The sequence below is a fragment of the Lethenteron reissneri genome, chromosome 45, assembly GCF_015708825.2.
Source record: "Lethenteron reissneri isolate LAM-NWPU_2019-01 chromosome 45, ASM1570882v1, whole genome shotgun sequence".
Classification (NCBI taxonomy): domain Eukaryota; kingdom Metazoa; phylum Chordata; class Hyperoartia; order Petromyzontiformes; family Petromyzontidae; genus Lethenteron; species Lethenteron reissneri.
The window spans coordinates 8176745-8196652 of record NC_083823.1 but is presented as its reverse complement, the minus strand read 5'-3'; the positions used below and the strand labels follow the sequence as shown (position 1 = coordinate 8196652).

General features: G+C 52.8%; 1 long non-coding RNA gene across 1 annotated transcript; it reads left to right on the top strand.

Moving 5' to 3' along the window:
* Positions 1-1379: 1379 nt before the first annotated feature.
* On the top strand, positions 1380-5768 carry LOC133353919 (uncharacterized). The gene is made up of 3 exons (XR_009756493.1): positions 1380-1658; positions 2479-2604; positions 4639-5768. It is a non-coding gene; the product is annotated as an uncharacterized LOC133353919 (long non-coding RNA).
* The last annotated feature ends 14140 nt before the right edge of the window (positions 5769-19908 follow it).

The following is a 19908-nucleotide window of genomic DNA, read 5'->3' as shown; positions in this document are numbered from 1 at the left end:
ATCTTGACACCGCTGGTACCAGTCATTGGCAAGTCCACTCAGCTCCATATCCTCTCGTGCCACACACACACACGCGCACACCTTCATACAAAAACATATGCTCACACCCTCTGAGTTCCCATGCTGAATGAGCCGTGAGGTTCCGTGGCCTCAGTCCCTCCACTCTGTCCCCAACCCTGTCCTTCGCTCTACTCTCTAGGTGTGGTGGTGGTCAGGATGAATGTAGATTTTTAAGTTTCGTGTAGGATGTAGGCATGCGTTATTACAATCCAACGTTAATTGTAAAAATAAATTAACGAAACCCATCGAAACAGTTGAATATGTGCAGGATGGAAGCACACAGAAGTTACATCGGGCAAAGGTACGTTGCTCAGAGAGCCGGAAGGCAAGTCTTAGATCCATCCATACGGCTCGTTTGCGTGTCACGTGCCCACATACAAAAGGCTGAGAGCATTGCACACACACTGTGGTTGGCATATATAGCGCGTGACAAATATGATTGAGAGTCATGCATTCTTGCCGTTCGTGAGCACACCTTTGCATCTTATTAATCATGGCATGGGTTATGTTAGAATAATATGTGTTTCACACTGTGCAATTAACGTGCGCTCAGCAGAGAAGTTTAACCTGATAATTTCAAGTTTGCATCTCATTGACCCCGTGAGATCGTGGGGTCGTCAAAAATGCCCCATTGCGGCGGGATGCCCTCTTTTCAGCCGCCTTCCCATAGGGCCTTGCGGGGCATGGCCGAGGGAGGAGGAGGGAGGGAGGGAGCATACACGGGGCTTTGTGTGGTGCGAGCCACATTCATTTGGGGAAAACCCAGCATTCCTTCAGTGGACATCACATTAATAATAGTGTTTAATTATTATTAAAAGCTTATATGTTTTGCCAATTGCGTGTGAATGGGGGAAAAACTGCATCTGGCAAAGGAAATTCCGTTGGAATTCATGACGCATCTCCAGCGCTTCAGGCAGAAATGCGGAGCAGAGTCCGTGGGAGAGTCTTTTCATATAATTTGTTGATGCCTGACATGTTTGAATGGAACGTTATTCTGCTGCCACGTGAAATGCCATATTGGTCGCCGGCGACACGAACATCTCTGCCGCAGAGCCAAGGCTCACGCATTTGAGGACACTTATCTCCAGGTGAGTTCAGCCACCACTGTGGCTTATTTTATTATAAAAAAATTAACACAAATCCACACCGTTAACGCTATCGCCACTAAACTTGGCAGGGTTGCCAGGAAACCTTAGCTACATGGCGAGCCGACATTTTAGAGAGTGGGGGGGACAGAGCCCCCCAAACGGTACCCCACACGCTCCCAGTGACGTCACCATCCCACACCCAGCACATATTAACCTGGCCCTGCACATCTAACAGCCTACACAATGACCCCCTCTTGAAGTTAAGCTAATAATTTGCCGTTGATTACATAATCCAAAAAACCCGTTGGTGATTCCAGTGAACGGTCAACCTCCGTGAGCAGGCGCGTCGTCTTTCCACGGCGTTACAAATAGCACGGTATCATCCACGCTTCCAAAAACAAGATTACCTTCTGTAACTTTTTGGTTCTTTCGGTAAAGTCACGTAGAAAGGAAATTAATTAAATAATAGAACACTGACGCTTCGATTGCAACACAAGCAATCATCATCAGGTACGAATGAATGAGAGAAAAAAACCTAGTGAACTTAGAAATATAATGCAATACAACACAGAGTCGGCTAACACAACAGTCAACACCCCACATGGTTGATGACGTTCTTCCAAAGAGTACTAAATTTGGGAGACAAAACACAGACACGGAGACACATAGACAGACACACCAGCAGAGAGAGACAACACATAGACACAGAGAGAGAGAAAACTCACTTAAATCCTCCCCGTAGAGGTGGTTGAAACTTGATTTGGAGCTTTTGTGACTGCAGGAATTGCTTTTTGGTCCTTTCGGTAAAGTCACGTAGAAAGACAATTAATTAAATAATATTATACGACGTATCGATTGCAACACAAGCAATCGTCATCAGGTACGAAAAAGAGGGTTTTTTTCTCATTCATTTGTACCTGATGATTATGATTGCTTGTGTTGCAATCTACATTTTTAAAAAACATGAACGTTTAAATTACTTTCAATGCTTACACACTGATTTAAATGCATAAGTGTGTGTGTGTGATTGCGTGAGTGAGTGGATGCGTGATTGTTCGGGTGAGAGAGTGCACGAACAGGTTGTCTGCGTAAGTGTGAGAGTTTGTGAGTTCGTGGGTGAGTATGCTAACACACGCGCGGTATTATATGCACAGATGTACGTTTGAAAAAACATTCTAAATATATTAATTTAAGAGATGATACTGCTGATAATCATAATGATTCTACTGCTTAGGCTACTGCTGAAGATATTACTGCTGTTAATTATCAAACTGTTAATGATGATACAATCACGTGCCCCATTGTGGCACGTTGTATTACACTTATACAGGCCCCAATGGCAAGGCAAAATCTTCACAGTTGCTGTAAACGCCACTGACCCCCTCCTTCTGAACACAGCGATTGAGCCACTCCACATTCACAAAAAAGATATCCGCAAGTACCCGGGCAACACCAGGTATTTTACTGTTATCTTCTTCTATATATATAAAAGGGGAATGTAGTGAATATGTGTGTCTGTTTGAAATGTTTAGCATACTTCCCAAAATGCAACTAACTTGAAATTTGCCATGTGGGTAGCTTCCAGACTGTACACAATGCAAAAAGTATAAAAATAGACTTTTGTATTTGGGGGGGGGGGGGGGGGCGCAATAATGGATATATTTTGCACGGCAAGTGAGCGGTGACGTCACATCTGTGATGTCACCCGCATGCGGTAGCGTCACGCAGTGTGCCTGCTGACGTCACCCCCCCCCCCACCCTCTCGGGCAAAGCCAGGTAGTTAAAACGAGTCATTTATAAATGTTGAAGACATTTCCCGTGATAACTGAGAAAGTGTTGTTCTTAGGGCAGCTTGGGGATTGACACTGCGGTGGTTGTGCTTCAAGGATGCACCGTGTGGCCTCATTGCGTGGGCTTCGAGAACACGTGTTTAAGTTCGACCGAGCTCCAAAAAGTAAATTTCGATTTAAAGCTTTCGTGACTGCAGGGATTCATATTATTGGTTCTTTCGGTAAAGTCACGAAGAAGGGAAATAATACAATAATAATAAAAAGTAAAACAATAAAAGAATAAAAAATAAAACAATATAATAATAAAAAAATAAAACAATAAAACAATAAAAATTAAAACAATAAAATTCTCACAACGTTTCGATTGCAACACAAGCTAATCATCATCAGGTGTGAAACCCACAGCAGTGTTTGCCTCAACCACTCGACCGAACTATGTGCACTCTGTGAGGCCACGTTCTCGGTTACCCAGGAGAGGGCTTAACGTTTGGCGGTGAGCCATGCAGTTATTTATTTATAGCCAGCTTTACTAAGAATACTCGCTTGAAAAAGCAGCTTTGTGTTCTGAGATTTCAGTTCCTCTATATCTGGTGGGAGCTGCGGTGGTGCGACAGCAGCACTCGCTGATCCAGAGGTCGCCCATTTGATTTCGTCTTCCAGCGTGTTAGTTGAAACAATAATGTAACTTTCTCAAATCCACCTCCCTACTGCCTCTGTTCACCCAGCAGTATAAATGAGTTCACCACAGGCGATCAGCAGGTTCAAGTTCAAGTTCATTTATTAGGTATAGCCCTGTGAGCCATTCGGCTCTTGAATCGGGTGCAACCGCAACAAACAAAAAACAAAAACATGAACAATAAAACATCTTAAAGTGAAGGTGTCATGTGGCAGCGGGGAGGGGGGTGTAGGTAACTCCCGATCTCTTCCAACACGTGCGGTCAATGTGGAAGAGTAGGCCAAATACCATTCTGAGTTCGGTCGAGTGGAGGCCCTTTTCCAGCAGTGGCTTAGGCGAATCATTTGCAGGGCTTCGGATTCACCGTTTATATTTCGATTTAAAGCTTTCGTGACTGCAGGGATTCATCTTCTTGGTTCTTTCGGTAAAGTCACATAGAAGGGAAATAATAAAATAATAAAAATAAAACATAATAAAATAATTCTCACGACGTTTCGGCCACAACGCAAGCAGCCGTCCTCAGGTGAAGAACAGGTCTGTCGGAAAGACAGCGTCTTCATTTTTTCTTCTATTTTTATTATTTCCCTTCTACGTGACTTTACCGAAAGAACCAAGAAGATTCACCGTTGATGTTGCTGCACTTCCACTTGTTTCTGTTTGAAGTCACAATGACCATTTCGTTGGAAGCAAATGTCGAGTGCTTGAGGCAAACACTGCAACCTTTGAAAGTGCTTGCCCACAATAAAAGGTATCCCAGCAACATTTGTTTAGCAGGCCACGGCTTGCTGATCACTGCCAGAAAAGTCGATACTCGTCCAAGCTTAATTTCATTTTAAAAATGCCATCGGAAAATACTGATCCAAAACGGTCATGGGAAAACTTAATAAAAATGTAAAAAGTATATATATATATTCATGTATTTACTCATTTGCTTTGTTGAACACTGGATACTTGTTTTGGCGCATATCATTGAGGATCAACCCCTTGATCCCACTGAGCCCACTCGCTCGCTTTGTTTTTCAAGGCACAACACCGCTCGCATGGACTTTGGCTTGCTGCCTGCATTGGGAGCAGCGATGGCCCTTTGTGAACGCCTCCAGAGCGGCTCAGCAGGGAGTTTCCGTGGCGTCCAACAAAGGGTGCCCCGCCTTGTATTGCTCCCTGCTAGAGGGGAGCGGTGGTGCCGTGGTCAGCGCGCTGCGCTACAAACCCGGCGGGCCGAGTTTGATTCCCGCTGACGGCCAACACTAGTGGCAATTATTTGAGCCAGTCCTGGGCCTCCCCTAGGTCGACTCAGTCTCAAAAATGAGTACCTAGTGCGGTGTGTAGTAAACATCACCACTGGGGAGACAAATGCGGCCGGACGTGATGCTGGCCCTTCACCCCCTTGTGTGCCATGCCGGCCTTCATAGGTGCTCGCTAACAGCACTTATCAAAATAGTCTGTTGAAGCTACAGGAGGGACCTTTGTCGTTCTTAATAAACATTGTTGCTGAGCGTAGACCGAAACGTAAAGAGGCCAGGAACAACCAGCATTCTCAAAGGTGTGACAGATATGAGTTAATGTTTCTTAAATTAAGCAAAGATATTAGGGGCTTGGGGATAAGCGATAATGGGAGAGCATTCCAAAAGTCGAGCGGTGGAAGGGATAGAAGCCAGAAAGAGAAGTGTTGTGACCTGCAGTGTGGTGAGTGGGTGAGTGTGTTGTTGTGACCTGCAGTGTGGTGAGTGGGTGAGTGTGTTGTTGTGACCTGCAGTGTGGTGAGTGAGTGTGTTGTTGTGACCTGCAGTGTGGTGAGTGGGTGAGTGTGTTGTTGTGACCTGCAGTGTGGTGAGTGGGTGAGTGTGTTGTTGTGACCTGCAGTGTGGTGAGTGAGTGTGTTGTTGTGACCTGCAGTGTGGTGAGTGGGTGAGTGTGTTGTTGTGACCTGCAGTATGGTGAGTGAGTGTGTTGTTGTGACCTGCAGTGTGGTGAGTGGGTGAGTGTGTTGTTGTGACCTGCAGTGTGGTGAGTGGGTGAGTGTGTTGTTGTGACCTGCAGTGTGGTGAGTGGGTGAGTGAGTTGTTGTGACCTGCAGTGTGGTGAGTGGGTGGGTGAGTTGTTGTGACCTGCAGTGTGGTGAGTGGGTGAGTGTGTTGTTGTGACCTGCAGTGTGGTGAGTGGGTGAGTTGTTGTGACCTGCAGTGTGGCGAGTGAGTGAGTGTTGGTGTGACCTGCAGTGTGGTGAGTGGGTGAGTGTGTTGGTGTCACCTGCAGTGTGGTGAGTGGGTGAGTGAGTGTGTTGTTGTGACCTGCAGTGTGGTGAGTGGGTGAGTTGTTGTGACCTGCAGTGTGGTGAGTGGGTGTGTTGTTGTGACCTGCAGTGTGGTGAGTGGGTGAGTGAGTTGTTGTGACCTGCAGTGTGGTGAGTGTGTTGTTGTGACCTGCAGTGTGGTGAGTGGGTGAGTGTGTTGTTGTGACCTGCAGTGTGGTGAGTGGGTGAGTTGTTGTGACCTGCAGTGTGGTGAGTGAGTGTGTTGTTGTGACCTGCAGTGTGGTGAGTGGGTGGGTGTGTTGTTGTGACCTGCAGTGTGGTGAGTGAGTGTGTTGTTGTGACCTGCAGTGTGGTGAGTGGGTGAGTGTGTTGTTGTGACCTGCAGTGTGGTGAGTGGGTGAGTTGTTGTGACCTGCAGTGTGGTGAGTGGGTGAGTGTGTTGTTGTGACCTGCAGTGTGGTGAGTGGGTGAGTTGTTGTGACCTGCAGTGTGGTGAGTGGGTGAGTTGTTGTGACCTGCAGTGTGGTGAGTGGGTGTGTTGGTGTGACCTGCAGTGTGGTGGGTGAGTATGTTGTTGTGACCTGCAGTGTGGTGAGTGTGTTATTGTGACCTGCAGTGTGGTGAGTGGGTGAGTGTGTTGTTGTGACCTGCAGTGTGGTGAGTGAGTGTTGTTGTTGTGTCCTGCAGTGTGGTGAGTGAGTGTGTTGTTGTGACCTGCAGTGTGGTGATTGTGTAGTGACCTGCAGTGTGGTGAGTGGGTGAGTGAGTGTGTTGTGACCTGCAGTGTGGTGAGTGAGTGTGTTGTTGTGACCCGCAGTGTGGTGAGTGTGTTGGTGTGACCTGCAGTGTGGTGAGTGAGTGTGTTGTTGTGACCTGCAGTGTGATGAGTGGGTGTGTTGGTGTGACCCGCAGTGTGGGGAGTGAGTGTGTTGGTGTGACCTGCAGTGTGGTGAGTGAGTAAGTGTGTTGGTGTGACCCGCAGTGTGGTGAGTGAGTGAGTGTGTTGTGACCTGCACTATTGTAGCTGAACACAGCGTGGATGACATAAAACACTAAGTCTAGAAGGCCGAGCCCTCAACGTGCGTAGATGAATCAATGAGTGAAATTCACAGAAATCGGTAACCGTGATAGTAGCGTTATAAGAGTGATAAGGTAGCGTCTTGCTACATTGCCATTCTGCAACTTCCAAAGGTTTGTGTCTTCTTACAAAATGAGGCTATTTGCTGGGGACAATCAATAGAATGCTACTTTTAATAAAGTTTCAAACCAGGTAAGAGGATATTGAGCAAAGTGTTGCTCATACAGACCATTCACACATCACTTTCACGTGTTCGGGCTTGCGCACCCACAAAGCCACAGAGTTTAATGTCAAAGCATTGTGCTGCGCATGGCTGTGTTTGCTACGATTCTTGTAGGCTGTGCTATGTTCTTACTTTAGTCATTTTCGGTCACCCATGTTACCCTTGCCAAGAAGGCTATCCTGGTCTCGTCGGGTCTCGCCCGTTGAAACAAGCTTGAACACTACAGCTCCCCATCGAAGCCGCTGCTCCCTGTTTTATTCCGCCCACGCATAGTTGTGTGGGCAGAGTTGGCGCGCGTTCCAGCGCTTTACAGGCAAAGGGGTGATGGGTCACGTCGATTTTTGTTCAAAATGCCAGACCCTCTGGACTGAGGTCCGCTGCGAGATGTTAGTACGGATAGTGGGGTTTTTAAAACGCGCACGTTTTAATGAAATGTTAATTTTTTTGCGTAGTCGCCTATATTTGAAAAACCCGCAAACCAGAACTCGCACAATGTAAAGTAGGGCGTCTTCAAAATGTATGCGGTATTTAGTGTCGGAGTTGTCAACGGGTTAGATGTAAGCGGAGAACATCAAAGGGCCGAGTAGAGATCCATGTGGGACCCCAACAACACACGCGGAAATTTGATACAGAGTTGTCAATCTTGATGTGAGCGTCTGACTAGGAGGATGTATATTCTTAGGTTTTTTCGGTAAAGTCACGTTGGTAAACCAGTCTACACAACAAAGGCTCATTCCGAGCAGCGTGCTTCAGCCGCACCGAACCTCACAATAATAATATCCAGGTGCCTGCCTTGGCTCCTCCCACCCTCAACCAGAATTTCTCTTACTTGAAACAGCAATCGGGCTGTGACGGTTCCACCTGAAGACGGAGGCTTGTGTTGCCTCCGAAACGTCGTGATTTTAATTTAATTTTAATTTTATTAATTTAAATGTTTTACCTACGTGACTTTACCGAAAAAAACCTAAGAGTATGAATCGTTGCAGTCACGAAAGCTTCAAATCTAGAATTAGGAGGATGTAATTCGCAGGAAGCGCAAGGTCATTGATGACAAAGCCAGTCTTCGTCACTCGATGCCGGAGGATTGTGAAACAAACCCCGATCTGTCGTGCCCTACTGAATAACAACTCGGCTGTGTGTCCTCGTGTTAACTTCCTCCTCATTCTCTCTCTCTCAAGTTAAACTGTTGCCCCATTGAATGGAGGTTGCCTGAGTGGGTGTGAGAATTCAAGTTGGAGCGGTAGTAAGTCACTGATATTAACGATCAGAACCATTAAATACGTTTTAGCCTCCGAGCATTGGCCCCGAAGAATCCCGAATAGTTCATGCTACTTTTTTTGGGATTGGGTTGCATGAATGTAAACGTGTCGTACACACACCTCCACCCAACAGCCAATTGGTAAATGTTTATCACGTGAACAAGAAGCTGTCAATATATTACGACTCCAGTACACCGGTGAACTGGAGAGCAACTCCATACCTTACAATTCAGGACCACGTTTCTCCGGTGATGACAATCCAGCATCATCACGCGTTTTGCCAGAAGCGTGAAGATGCCTTTCTATTTTGGATCTTAAATAGGGGAAGCTGAGAAGGACCCAGTGAGGGGGGGGGGGCGGGGGGGTAATATATTCCTATAAATTAAAATAGATTATGTTATAATCACGTTATACATGTTACCGATGAGGTGTTTCACAGTTCATCAACAAAGTGAGATTGTTAGTCAAATTAAAAAGTCGACAGTGTTGCATTAACTGTGTTTGTGCTGTGTGCAGGCACTGCGGTGTGCGTGTTGGTGCGGCTTTGTGTTGAGTGCAGGGCACGTGCTGTTGTGTTTATTTCAGTGTAGTGGGTGGCGCATGCTACATAGTGTGTGAGACTATGTGCCGTGCGTGTGTGTGTGCAGTATGCGTAGTGTGTGTAATCATAAAACATGCTGCATACCATACCACGGGGACTCGCTCCGCTATAGGAATGTGGAATTCCCCGAAGCAGATTAGCACCACCTCAATGTTAATTTCAGCGGGGAATTGTGGGGGCCGTTGGCCCCCGGGGTCCCTCCCGCCTGCATCCCCTATTCCGTTTAAGTTACCCCACCTCCCTATTACTCGCTACGGTTTTGCCGGCATTCGAATGCGACGCCACTACGGTTACAGCCTCGCGCCGCGATCCCACGCTGCGAGCATACGTGCGCACATCATCGTCAATCAAACGCCGTGCTCGCAGTATAGCCCTGTGCGGCACGTTACCAATGCGCATCCGTGTCCGACATGTAACGAACGTATGCACACACACACACGCCGCTCCGTGCACTCCAACTCCACACCAACTACGCAAGTTATGATCGCGCACCTGTATCACACACGGAGTGAACACACGCGACACCCACTCTTGCGCCTCTCTGCGCCGCGCTGGCCGCTCACGTTACAATCGCGCACCTGGGGTACGCCGATTACGCACGCCGCGAGCTTACGCACACACAGTACCACACGCGTTCCCACACGCAACCCGCGCGCTCAGCTCCGCGCAGCGCTCACTCACGTGGCGAACCACTGTGCACACAGCGCACCCACACGCTCACACTGCACGACAAGATCACGCGAGACCACGCTTCGCTATTAATGATTTATTATATGCCACCTGCGAATTGATGTTGAATCAGTGAGTCGACGAGGCTGGCCTATTCCACTAAACCTGTACCTATTCCCTATTTATCGGCTATGATTCTAATTCCCCTTCTTACTCACTGTTAAGTGTCCACGGCGGTCCGCTGATCCTTCTGTTAACCGCGTGCCTCGGTGCGTCGCACGGACGTCCGGGTCGCTGGCTCGAGCTGCGTCTGGTCGCCTGGCGCTGGAGTAAGAGAGCGATTTCCCCTCTGCGCTCCTCTATTTATCCTCCCTACCTCCCAAAGGGGATGCTGCGCTGAACAATGGGCTCGTGCACCCCAAGCCCGCGCACGGCAGTCCCCAGGCGCTGTTGATATGCTAATCAGTGTGCTGCGTGCAAGGCGTAAATCCTAATTACTCCCTTACCCTTCCTACCAATGGGGCTTGCGCGCTCAAGCGCAATTATCCCAACCCTCCATGACTATGCGCAACAGCCCCTGTGACCCCGCTATTCATGCTGTCCCGTGCCTCCCCTGCTTGCCCCGTCGACTCGTGGGGGTGTGTGTGGGGGGAAATGCGCCTCAACCGCGGTGGCCGAATGCCCCACGCCGCGACCACACCATATTAAGGCCGGCAGCAGCGCCGCGGTACCACGTAGCACGGGGGAGGTCATCCAATTCCCTGATCGCCGGAAACCGTGAGAATTAATCCCGATAAGGGTCTCTCGGATAAAAACCGGTCGATCAGGTAACCTTCCCTTCCAGCTCTATGGGAGGGGGGGGGGGATGCGTGCGGGTGTGTGCTTATGTGGGGCGGGTGATTGGGGGCAGTGCGGTGGGGGAAGCCGGGCGGCTCCCTGGCTCGGCAGAGCGGCCCCGTCGCTGTGGCACCACATAGCCCCCCGGGGTGCCAGTCCCCGTCCCGGGTTGACTTGAGCACCTCGCCTGGGTTGCCCCCACGAGGTATCGCCGCGGGGTCCGCGGGATTCGCCCGGCCCTTGTGGTTGGCCTCGGGGGTGGCGGCTCCGTCTCCTGGGGCTCCGGCGGGGGTCTCCTCCTCCATTCCAACGGCTCCCCTCGGCCTCTGGCACCTGCGGGCTGGGGAACAAACTCAGAGGCGGTGGGGTTTAAGGGTCGCCGTCCTCGTCGCCCCCGGCCCCGCCCGGGGCCCCTCGGAGCCCGGGGCTCCGTGGGGCCCATGTACTGCGCGAGGCCCCCGGGCACGGGGGGTGGGGGGACCCCGGGGTTTCGGGGTACTTGGACGGCGGGGCTCCCCCCCTCGGGGGCTGCTCGCCACGGCTTCAGTCGGCGGATGTTGACCACCATCTCCCGGCCCCTCTCTCCTCCCTGAATCAGCACCGTCCATGGTGAGATCTGCCGTCTCACAATCCAGGGTCCTCGCCAGTAGGTGGTCAGCTTCCCCACCTGTCCGGCACCGACGCGGGGAGTGTACAGCCACACCTCGGAGCCCGCAGTGTAGAAGGGGGGCTCCATACGGGGTCGGGCGCCCTGCTCTTGCCGCTGGTGCGCGGCCTCTCCGTGCGGGCAGGCTCGGCCCCTGGCCCCTCGCAGGGTCTCCAGCAAGTGCTCCACGGGGTGGCTCCCTTCCTCCCGTTGCGGCGGAGGAACACCGAACAGCAGATCTGCGGGCAGGCGAGACTCGCGACCAAACATCATTAGGAACGGGGTCTGTCCTGTAGAGGTGTGAACGGCGGTGGTGTAGGCGAACAGGGCATAGGGAAGGTGTTCGTCCCAGTCCTGTTGATTCGCGGCCGCCATGCGTTTAAGCTTCCCGGCCAGAGTCTGGTTCATCCTCTCTACCATCCCGTTCGCCTGGGGGTGATACGCCGTGGTTCGGTCCTTCTGGATCCCGAACTCTCGGCACAGCGCCTGAAATAATTCGGCCTCGAATTCACTACCCTGGTCGGTAATGACTCGTTCGGGGATCCCGCACTTAAGTACATAGTTTTCCACGAAGGCCCGGGCCACTACAAGGGCTGTTTTATCTGGGATAGCCACCGCCACGGGGTAGCGGGTGAAGTATTCCACCGCTACGAGAATATATCGGTTGCCCCGGTGGGATCGTGGAAAGGGCCCCTGCAGGTCGATTCCGACCAACTGATTCGTCCGACTGACTCGGAACGGCCTCAGGGGTACCTGGTACCTCGCCGGCTTTTGCCCACACTGCTGACAGGCCCGGCAGCCCTGCACCCAGGCGGCCACATCTTGTGCCAATTTGGGCCAGAGATACTGGCGACGCAGGGTCTCCCGGGTGCGCCGTTCCCCATCATGGCCCCCGAGTGGGTGGTCATGCACCAGCCGTAGCAGCTGGGGTCGCACCTGGGCAGGAACACAGATGCCCCCCGGCTGGCCGGCCTCGGTTAACTCCCGTACCACTCCGTTCCGCACACACAACCGGGCATACAAACCGCTCCAGGGTCCTGGTAGGGCGCTCTTTTCCTCCCGCAGTGCCGCCTCCACTGCCGCCAGATCCGGATCTCGCTGCTGGGTCTGTCTCAGCTGCTCGTCGTTTAGGCCCGGGAAGGCGCAGCCGACGTCCTCCTGGATCCGTCCGATCGGGTCCCGAGCCGCGGGTCCCGCGCTTGCCGGGCGGTCGACGGGATCCTCAGTGCCACCTGTGAGGGTTTCTGTGGCGCACACTGCACTCTCCCTCGCTGGGGGGGGGTCAGTGGCCGCGGCCTCTCGGGGGTCCGTTGCCTGCCGGCAGCGTCCCCCCGTGAAACACGGGCAGGCCTCCTCCGCCCTCGTCTCGGCGTACACCGTGGGTCGCCTCGATAAGGCGTCCGCGTTTGCATGCGTCCGGCCAGCCCGATACTCGATTTGCAGGTTGTACTCCTGCAACTGCGCCAACCACCGGGCCATCTGCCCCCGCGGCTCCTTGAATGTAAGAAGAAACTGCAGAGCATAATGGTCAGTGCGTACGCGACATCTCCTGCCGTACAAATACGGTCGGAACTGTTTGCATGCGAAAATCACGGCGTACAACTCTTGGCGGGTCACGCAATAGTTCAGCTCGGCCCCACTCAAGGTCCGGCTGGCGTACGCGATGACTCGTTCCGCCCCATCCTGTACCTGTGACAACACCGCGCCCAGCCCGCTGCTGCAGGCGTCGGTGTCCAAAATAAAATCGGTGGTAAAATCGGGGAAAGCGAGGGTGGGGGCGTGGGTGAGGTGGTCTTTGAGAGTGGTGAAGGCCGTCTGGCAGGCCCCCGTCCACTGGTAGGGGTGCTTAGGGGAGGTGAGTTGGGTGAGGGGGCGTGCAATCTCGCTGAATCCCTTTACAAATCGACGATAATAGGTGGCGAGCCCCAAAAATGATCTGATCTCCGTCAGATTCCTTGGCCGTGGCCACTCCACTACGGCGCGTACCTTCTCCGGATCGGTGCGCACGCCTGCCTCGCTGACGCGATGCCCGAGGTACCCCACCTCGCGTTGTGCGATGTAACACTTACGTGGCTTGAGCTTGAGATGAGCCGCTCGCAGCCGCTGGAACACCTCTCGAAGCCTGGACCAATGCTCAGACAAAGATCTACTGAACACTATCACATCGTCCAAGTAAATCAGGCACTGTTCCCACTGCAAGCCCCGCATCACCAACTCCATCAACCGCTGGAACGTCGCGGGCGCGTTAGTGAGTCCGAACGGCAACACTCGAAACTCAAACAGGCCCATCGGGGTGGTGAATGCTGTTTTTGGCCGATCCTCCTCCGTCATCTCCACCTGCCAGTAACCGGACGCCAGATCGAGGGTGGAAAAATACCGCGCTCCTGCGAGACTGTCGAAGGTGTCGTCGATGCGAGGTATGGGGAAGGCATCGCCGAGCGTGACTGCGTTTAGTTTACGGTAATCGACGCAGAATCGGGTTGACCCATCCTTTTTCGTTACTAGTACCACCGGGGCTGACCAGGGGCTCGCCGAGGGCTGAATTATGTTATCGCGAAGCATGTCCCCAACTGCCTCTTTGATTTGGGCGCGTTCGGGTGCGCCCACTCGGTACGCAGGGAGTTTGATGGGTCGGGCTGCACCGGTGTCAATTTGATGCTTAACAAGGTCGGTCCGACCCACGTCCGAGTCGTGTTCGCTGAACACGTCGGCATACTCCCGCAGTAACTCGCGCAGCCGATCGGCCTCTCCCTTAGGTAAGTCCGCCCATGGTACATGTAACGCGTCGAGCAGGGGAACGACCTCGGCTCGGGGAGTCGGGCCGACTCGCCAGGCCAGGTCCTGCTCACCCTCAGGACGACCGGGGTCCTCAGCCCAGAGTGCGAACACCGAGTCGTTAGAGTGGCGTGCGTGCAGGGGGTGTACTGTGGCTATCGGGGTGCGCCGTCGCAGTATCGCGGGGGTATTGTGGGGGTTAAACATCCGCATAAACAATCGGTCCCCATCTGCGTTTACCAACGTGGCGGATCCCACAACCCCATACCGTTTTGCCAACTCCGGGTGAGGAGTTAGCATTACCTCCCCTGATGGTCGGAGCGCGGGGTCGGTGGGGGATGTTGCCACCGGCACCAGCATCTCGGTGAGCGGGCCGATGGTGACTGCCGTCGTCAGGATAGCGGCCACAGGTGCAAAGCGGCGGCGCGTCGGTTCTCGTCCCAGGAACGGTATCCGCTCGCCGTTGCTCTCCATGGTGGCGCATCGCTGGCGGGGTTGCACGTTGAGTCCCAGCCGTTCTAAGAGGTCGGTACCTGCGATACACTCGTGACACAACGCACTCGACACGTAGAACTCCTGGGTGCACACCTGACTGCCTATGCGGACCTCTAGGGTGGCTCTCCCCAGCAGCCCCATTCCGGCTCCGCTCGCAGTGTGCAGCGCGCGGTCCGGTGCCTGCAGGTGACGCACGTCGACCCCGATCGCGCTGCAGTGCGCTGCGCTCACGAGCGAGGCCACCGCCCCCGTGTCCAGCAGGATTCGGGTACGCACTCCGTTAACCTCCCCTTCCACCAGCGACGTGGCCCCCGTGATCCCCGCCACCAGCTCCCGCAGCCAGTCGCCAGGAGTCACCGTTTCTGTGGGCGTTGTTGCTGGAACCTGTGTGGAGATCACTCGCTCGCCATTATTCTCATTATCGTCCATTTGTATCGGGACCGCGTCGATTGCACCCCTAGTTGGTCCGCTCTCTAGGGGGCGTTGGAGTTTAACCCCCCGCGTCTGTCTCGCTCGGGTGATTTCAGGACAGTCCCTCACTAGATGCCCTCGGCGATCGCACATATAACATGCCCGGGGAGGGGGGGCGGTTCCGTAGCGGGTCCCCTGTCCGCTCCCTCCCCCCCCATTACGCCGCTGTCCACCCTCCGCCTCTAGTCGGGCTACCCTCCCAGATAACCCTCCCACCGTGGCGCGTAGGTCCCCCATTTCGGATCGGATGGTCTCAACGGAGGATTGCAGTTTGGTCATATTTTTATTTGCTTCCTCGCGTACCTGGGTTACCCTTTCACCTACTTGGGTTATCATATCTCCCATGCCGGCCTGTAACCCGGCTACCCACCCCGGGGTCGTCTCGTTGGGTCTCTGTGGCTCTCTTTCCCGGCCCCTTACCGTCCTCGCGAGCTCCTGTCCCTCCTCCTCGTCTTCCGAGAGCAGGCTCGCAATGGCGCGCTCTCGTCCCAGCCCCCGGAGCTGCGCGCGTTCGCTGTGAATTCTTTCACACTTACGTGCGCGCTCGACAAGGGTGTTAAACGGAAGACGTGGGCAGCTCATGTCTGGCTGCCACCACGCCGTGCGAGACAGGTACCGCTGGATTTTCTCGGCGGCCAGTTCCTCAATAACATCAGTTGCGTACCCCGGGCGTGCGATCTTTGTTAACTCACGCACATCCTCGGCGTAATCACGTAGATCTTCGCCAGGTTGGCGCCGGCGCGCCTCTAAGGCCGATTTTGCTTCCTCCTCGTCACGCGTGCCAAAACGCTGATCGAGTCGGCGCATCAGCTCCTCTAGCTGTGTCTGTGCGCTCGCGGGTAACGCTTCTACAAAATCGGCTGCCCGCCCATCAAGATTCATATTAAGTTGACGTACTGCCTGCGCGTCCGTCCATCCATTAATTTCCTTGGCCCCTAAGAGATTGCGGGCGAATGCCTTCCACGAAGGGGCCCCCCGGCCGGTAAATATTAGTCTTATTTTAGCGTGAGGTAACGCGGGGGTCCGTACCGCTTCTGACACCAATTTGTGGGGGCCGTTGGCCCCCGGGGTCCCTCCCGCCTGCATCCCCTATTCCGTTTAAGTTACCCCACCTCCCTATTACTCGCTACGGTTTTGCCGGCATTCGAATGCGACGCCACTACGGTTACAGCCTCGCGCCGCGCTCCCACGCTGCGAGCATACGTGCGCACATCATCGTCAATCAAACGCCGTGCTCGCAGTATAGCCCTGTGCGGCACGTTACCAATGCGCATCCGTGTCCGACATGTAACGAACGTATGCACACACACACACGCCGCTCCGTGCACTCCAACTCCACACCAACTACGCAAGTTATGATCGCGCACCTGTATCACACACGGAGTGAACACACGCGACACCCACTCTTGCGCCTCTCTGCGCCGCGCTGGCCGCTCACGTTACAATCGCGCACCTGGGGTACGCCGATTACGCACGCCGCGAGCTTACGCACACACAGTACCACACGCGTTCCCACACGCAACCCGCGCGCTCAGCTCCGCGCAGCGCTCACTCACGTGGCGAACCACTGTGCACACAGCGCACCCACACGCTCACACTGCACGACAAGATCACGCGAGACCACGCTTCGCTATTAATGATTTATTATATGCCACCTGCGAATTGATGTTGAATCAGTGAGTCGACGAGGCTGGCCTATTCCACTAAACCTGTACCTATTCCCTATTTATCGGCTATGATTCTAATTCCCCTTCTTACTCACTGTTAAGTGTCCACGGCGGTCCGCTGATCCTTCTGTTAACCGCGTGCCTCGGTGCGTCGCACGGACGTCCGGGTCGCTGGCTCGAGCTGCGTCTGGTCGCCTGGCGCTGGAGTAAGAGAGCGATTTCCCCTCTGCGCTCCTCTATTTATCCTCCCTACCTCCCAAAGGGGATGCTGCGCTGAACAATGGGCTCGTGCACCCCAAGCCCGCGCACGGCAGTCCCCAGGCGCTGTTGATATGCTAATCAGTGTGCTGCGTGCAAGGCGTAAATCCTAATTACTCCCTTACCCTTCCTACCAATGGGGCTTGCGCGCTCAAGCGCAATTATCCCAACCCTCCATGACTATGCGCAACAGCCCCTGTGACCCCGCTATTCATGCTGTCCCGTGCCTCCCCTGCTTGCCCCGTCGACTCGTGGGGGTGTGTGTGGGGGGAAATGCGCCTCAACCGCGGTGGCCGAATGCCCCACGCCGCGACCACACCATATTAAGGCCGGCAGCAGCGCCGCGGTACCACGTAGCACGGGGGAGGTCATCCAATTCCCTGATCGCCGGAAACCGTGAGAATTAATCCCGATAAGGGTCTCTCGGATAAAAACCGGTCGATCAGGTAACCTTCCCTTCCAGCTCTATGGGGGGGGGGGGGGGATGCGTGCGGGTGTGTGCTTATGTGGGGCGGGTGATTGGGGGCAGTGCGGTGGGGGAAGCCGGGCGGCTCCCTGGCTCGGCAGAGCGGCCCCGTCGCTGTGGCACCACAGAATCACCTCGCGAGAGTGCACTTTCATCAGCCATGGTCAGTCTACTGCTGGACTAAAGCTTCCCCCACAAGCCACACAGCGCAATCCAACGAGTTCAAGTTCAAGTTCATGTATTAGGTGTAGCCCTGTGAGCCATTCGGCTCTTGAATCGGGTGCAACCACAACAAACAAAAAACTAAAACATTAACAAAAAACATCTAAAAGTGAATATGTGACTGAGTGCAAACAGAAAATCCAAGAAAAAACAGCAAAATATTGCAGAAAAAGCACCGTACACCAACGCTGTGTGCAAAAATCCCAGTGGGATGCAAGTCAAACAACAACAACCACAAGACAACTTAGATTAAGGCCATCAGTCGATCCGTCTCCTGAGTAGACCTCCTCTGACACGCGTCCCGTTCCTTGGCTTCCACTCCATTCAAATCGAGATCAAATCTAGATTCCATTCGTCTGCTTGACCATCGATTTCTTCAAGCCGTGGCGCGTCCTGATTTTACCATGATCAAACTATCAAAAGTACAGAAATCACCGTATTACAGAGATCACTGATGACGAACTTTCACCAATAATTGTTGTCATAGGTTCTGGGCTTTAAAAAAAGAAACATCCGGATAGAGTAACACACAAACTCACACTTTGCCCCATGATAGTGTGACGATTCATCCTCTGTGCGCATGTGACTTGCACGGGCAATGGGAGGGCGCTACGAGACACATTTACCCGCGCGGCCACGGGCTTGACTCGTTCCCGTGCGCTTACCGCAGGGCCAATCAGCGAGGTAAGGGGCCGTCCATAAATGACGTCACGCACCTAGGGGGTCAGATATTTGTGACGATGTGTGACGACGGGGGGGGGGGGGGGGGAGAAATGTGACCTCACATCAAAATGCGCAACTTTAAATAAATATAGACAACACGTTCTACTTAATTAAATAGACTTTTTAATAAATGTTTTATCCTACAACATCAGAGTGCAGCGCCACATTAAATACGCACTACAATGACAATAGTTTAAAGCGATTTTAAGCATGTTTTATTTTTGGGGGGGAGAGGGGGTGGCAGAGCTTTGTGACGTCATATTTGAGGGGGGGGGGTCTGACTTTTTGTGACGCCTTGTGACGAGGGGGGGGGGTCAAAATCGTCCAAAATCGCGTGACGTCATTTATGGACGGCCCCCAAGTGCTGTTAGCGAGCACCTATTAATATCGGGCACGGTACACGAGGAGGTGTAGGGGTGGCCAGCACCACGCCCGACCTCATTCGTCTCCCCAGCGGCGATGTTGACTACACACCGCAACACAAGGTGGGACAACCAGAACCATTGCTTCTTGCTGTGGTTGGTCCCACCTGGTGACGGGTACTTGTGTTGCGCCAGAAACGTCGTAATTTTTTTTTATACCCACGTGACTTTACCGAAAGAACCAAGGAGTATGAATCTCTGCAGTCACGACAACTTCTAATCTCGAGGGAAGTTGAGTTTTCAGGTCGAAACGGCGGACATCCGTTTCCGATAAGGTCTGAATTTGTCTGTAATAGGGTAGGGCACTGATAAGGGGTTGACAGGTTTGCAACAACAACTCATTCACACAATGCCTCACTTCGTTTACACAATCACCCACCCACCCACGTGCTCACCAGCACTGCAGGTCAACGCAGGTCTCTCTCTCTGCACGCTCCACTTTGTAATTTCTCTGCTACAGTCGTCTCTCTCTCACTCAAGCTCTGAACACAACGAAGTAGCTGTCAGCCCCTTATCAGTGCCGTCCATAAATGACGTCACGCGATTTTGGACGATTTTTGACCCCCCCCCCCCTTTCGTCATAAGCGTCACAAAAAGTCAGACCCCCCCCGGAAATATGACGTCACAAAGCCCTGCCCCCCCCCCCCAAAAAAAATATAAAACATGCTTCAAATCGTAGTGCGTATTTAATGTGGCGCTGCACTCTGATGTTGTAGAAGAAAACATTTATTAAAAAGTCTATTTAATTAAGTAGAACGTGTCGTCTATATTTATTTAAAGTTGCGCATTTTGATGTGACGTCACATTTCTCAAACCCCCGCCCCCCCTCGGCACACATCGTCACAAATGTCTGACCCCCCCCCTATGTGCGTGACGTCATTTATGGACGGTCCCTAAAGCGTATGGGTTGACAGCTATGAAACAATAATACCCTTGGTTCAACTCAACCAGCGAGTTAAGCCTTGCCCTATGACAACGTTGAAGGTGCCGGTTGTTGTTGTAAGTTTCGGGTTGTGCAAGCAAGTGGTCACAAAACAAAATAAATCTGGTCAATATTCACAAGTTGATTAAAATTTACCAGCGAATTTATCTGCAACAATAACGATTCCACATCTCATTGGGAATCGAGAGTCGTTAATCGTTACTGCAACAATAACGATTCAACATCTGATTGGGAATCGAGAGAGTCGTTAATCGTTACTGCAACAACAACGATTCCACATCTTCA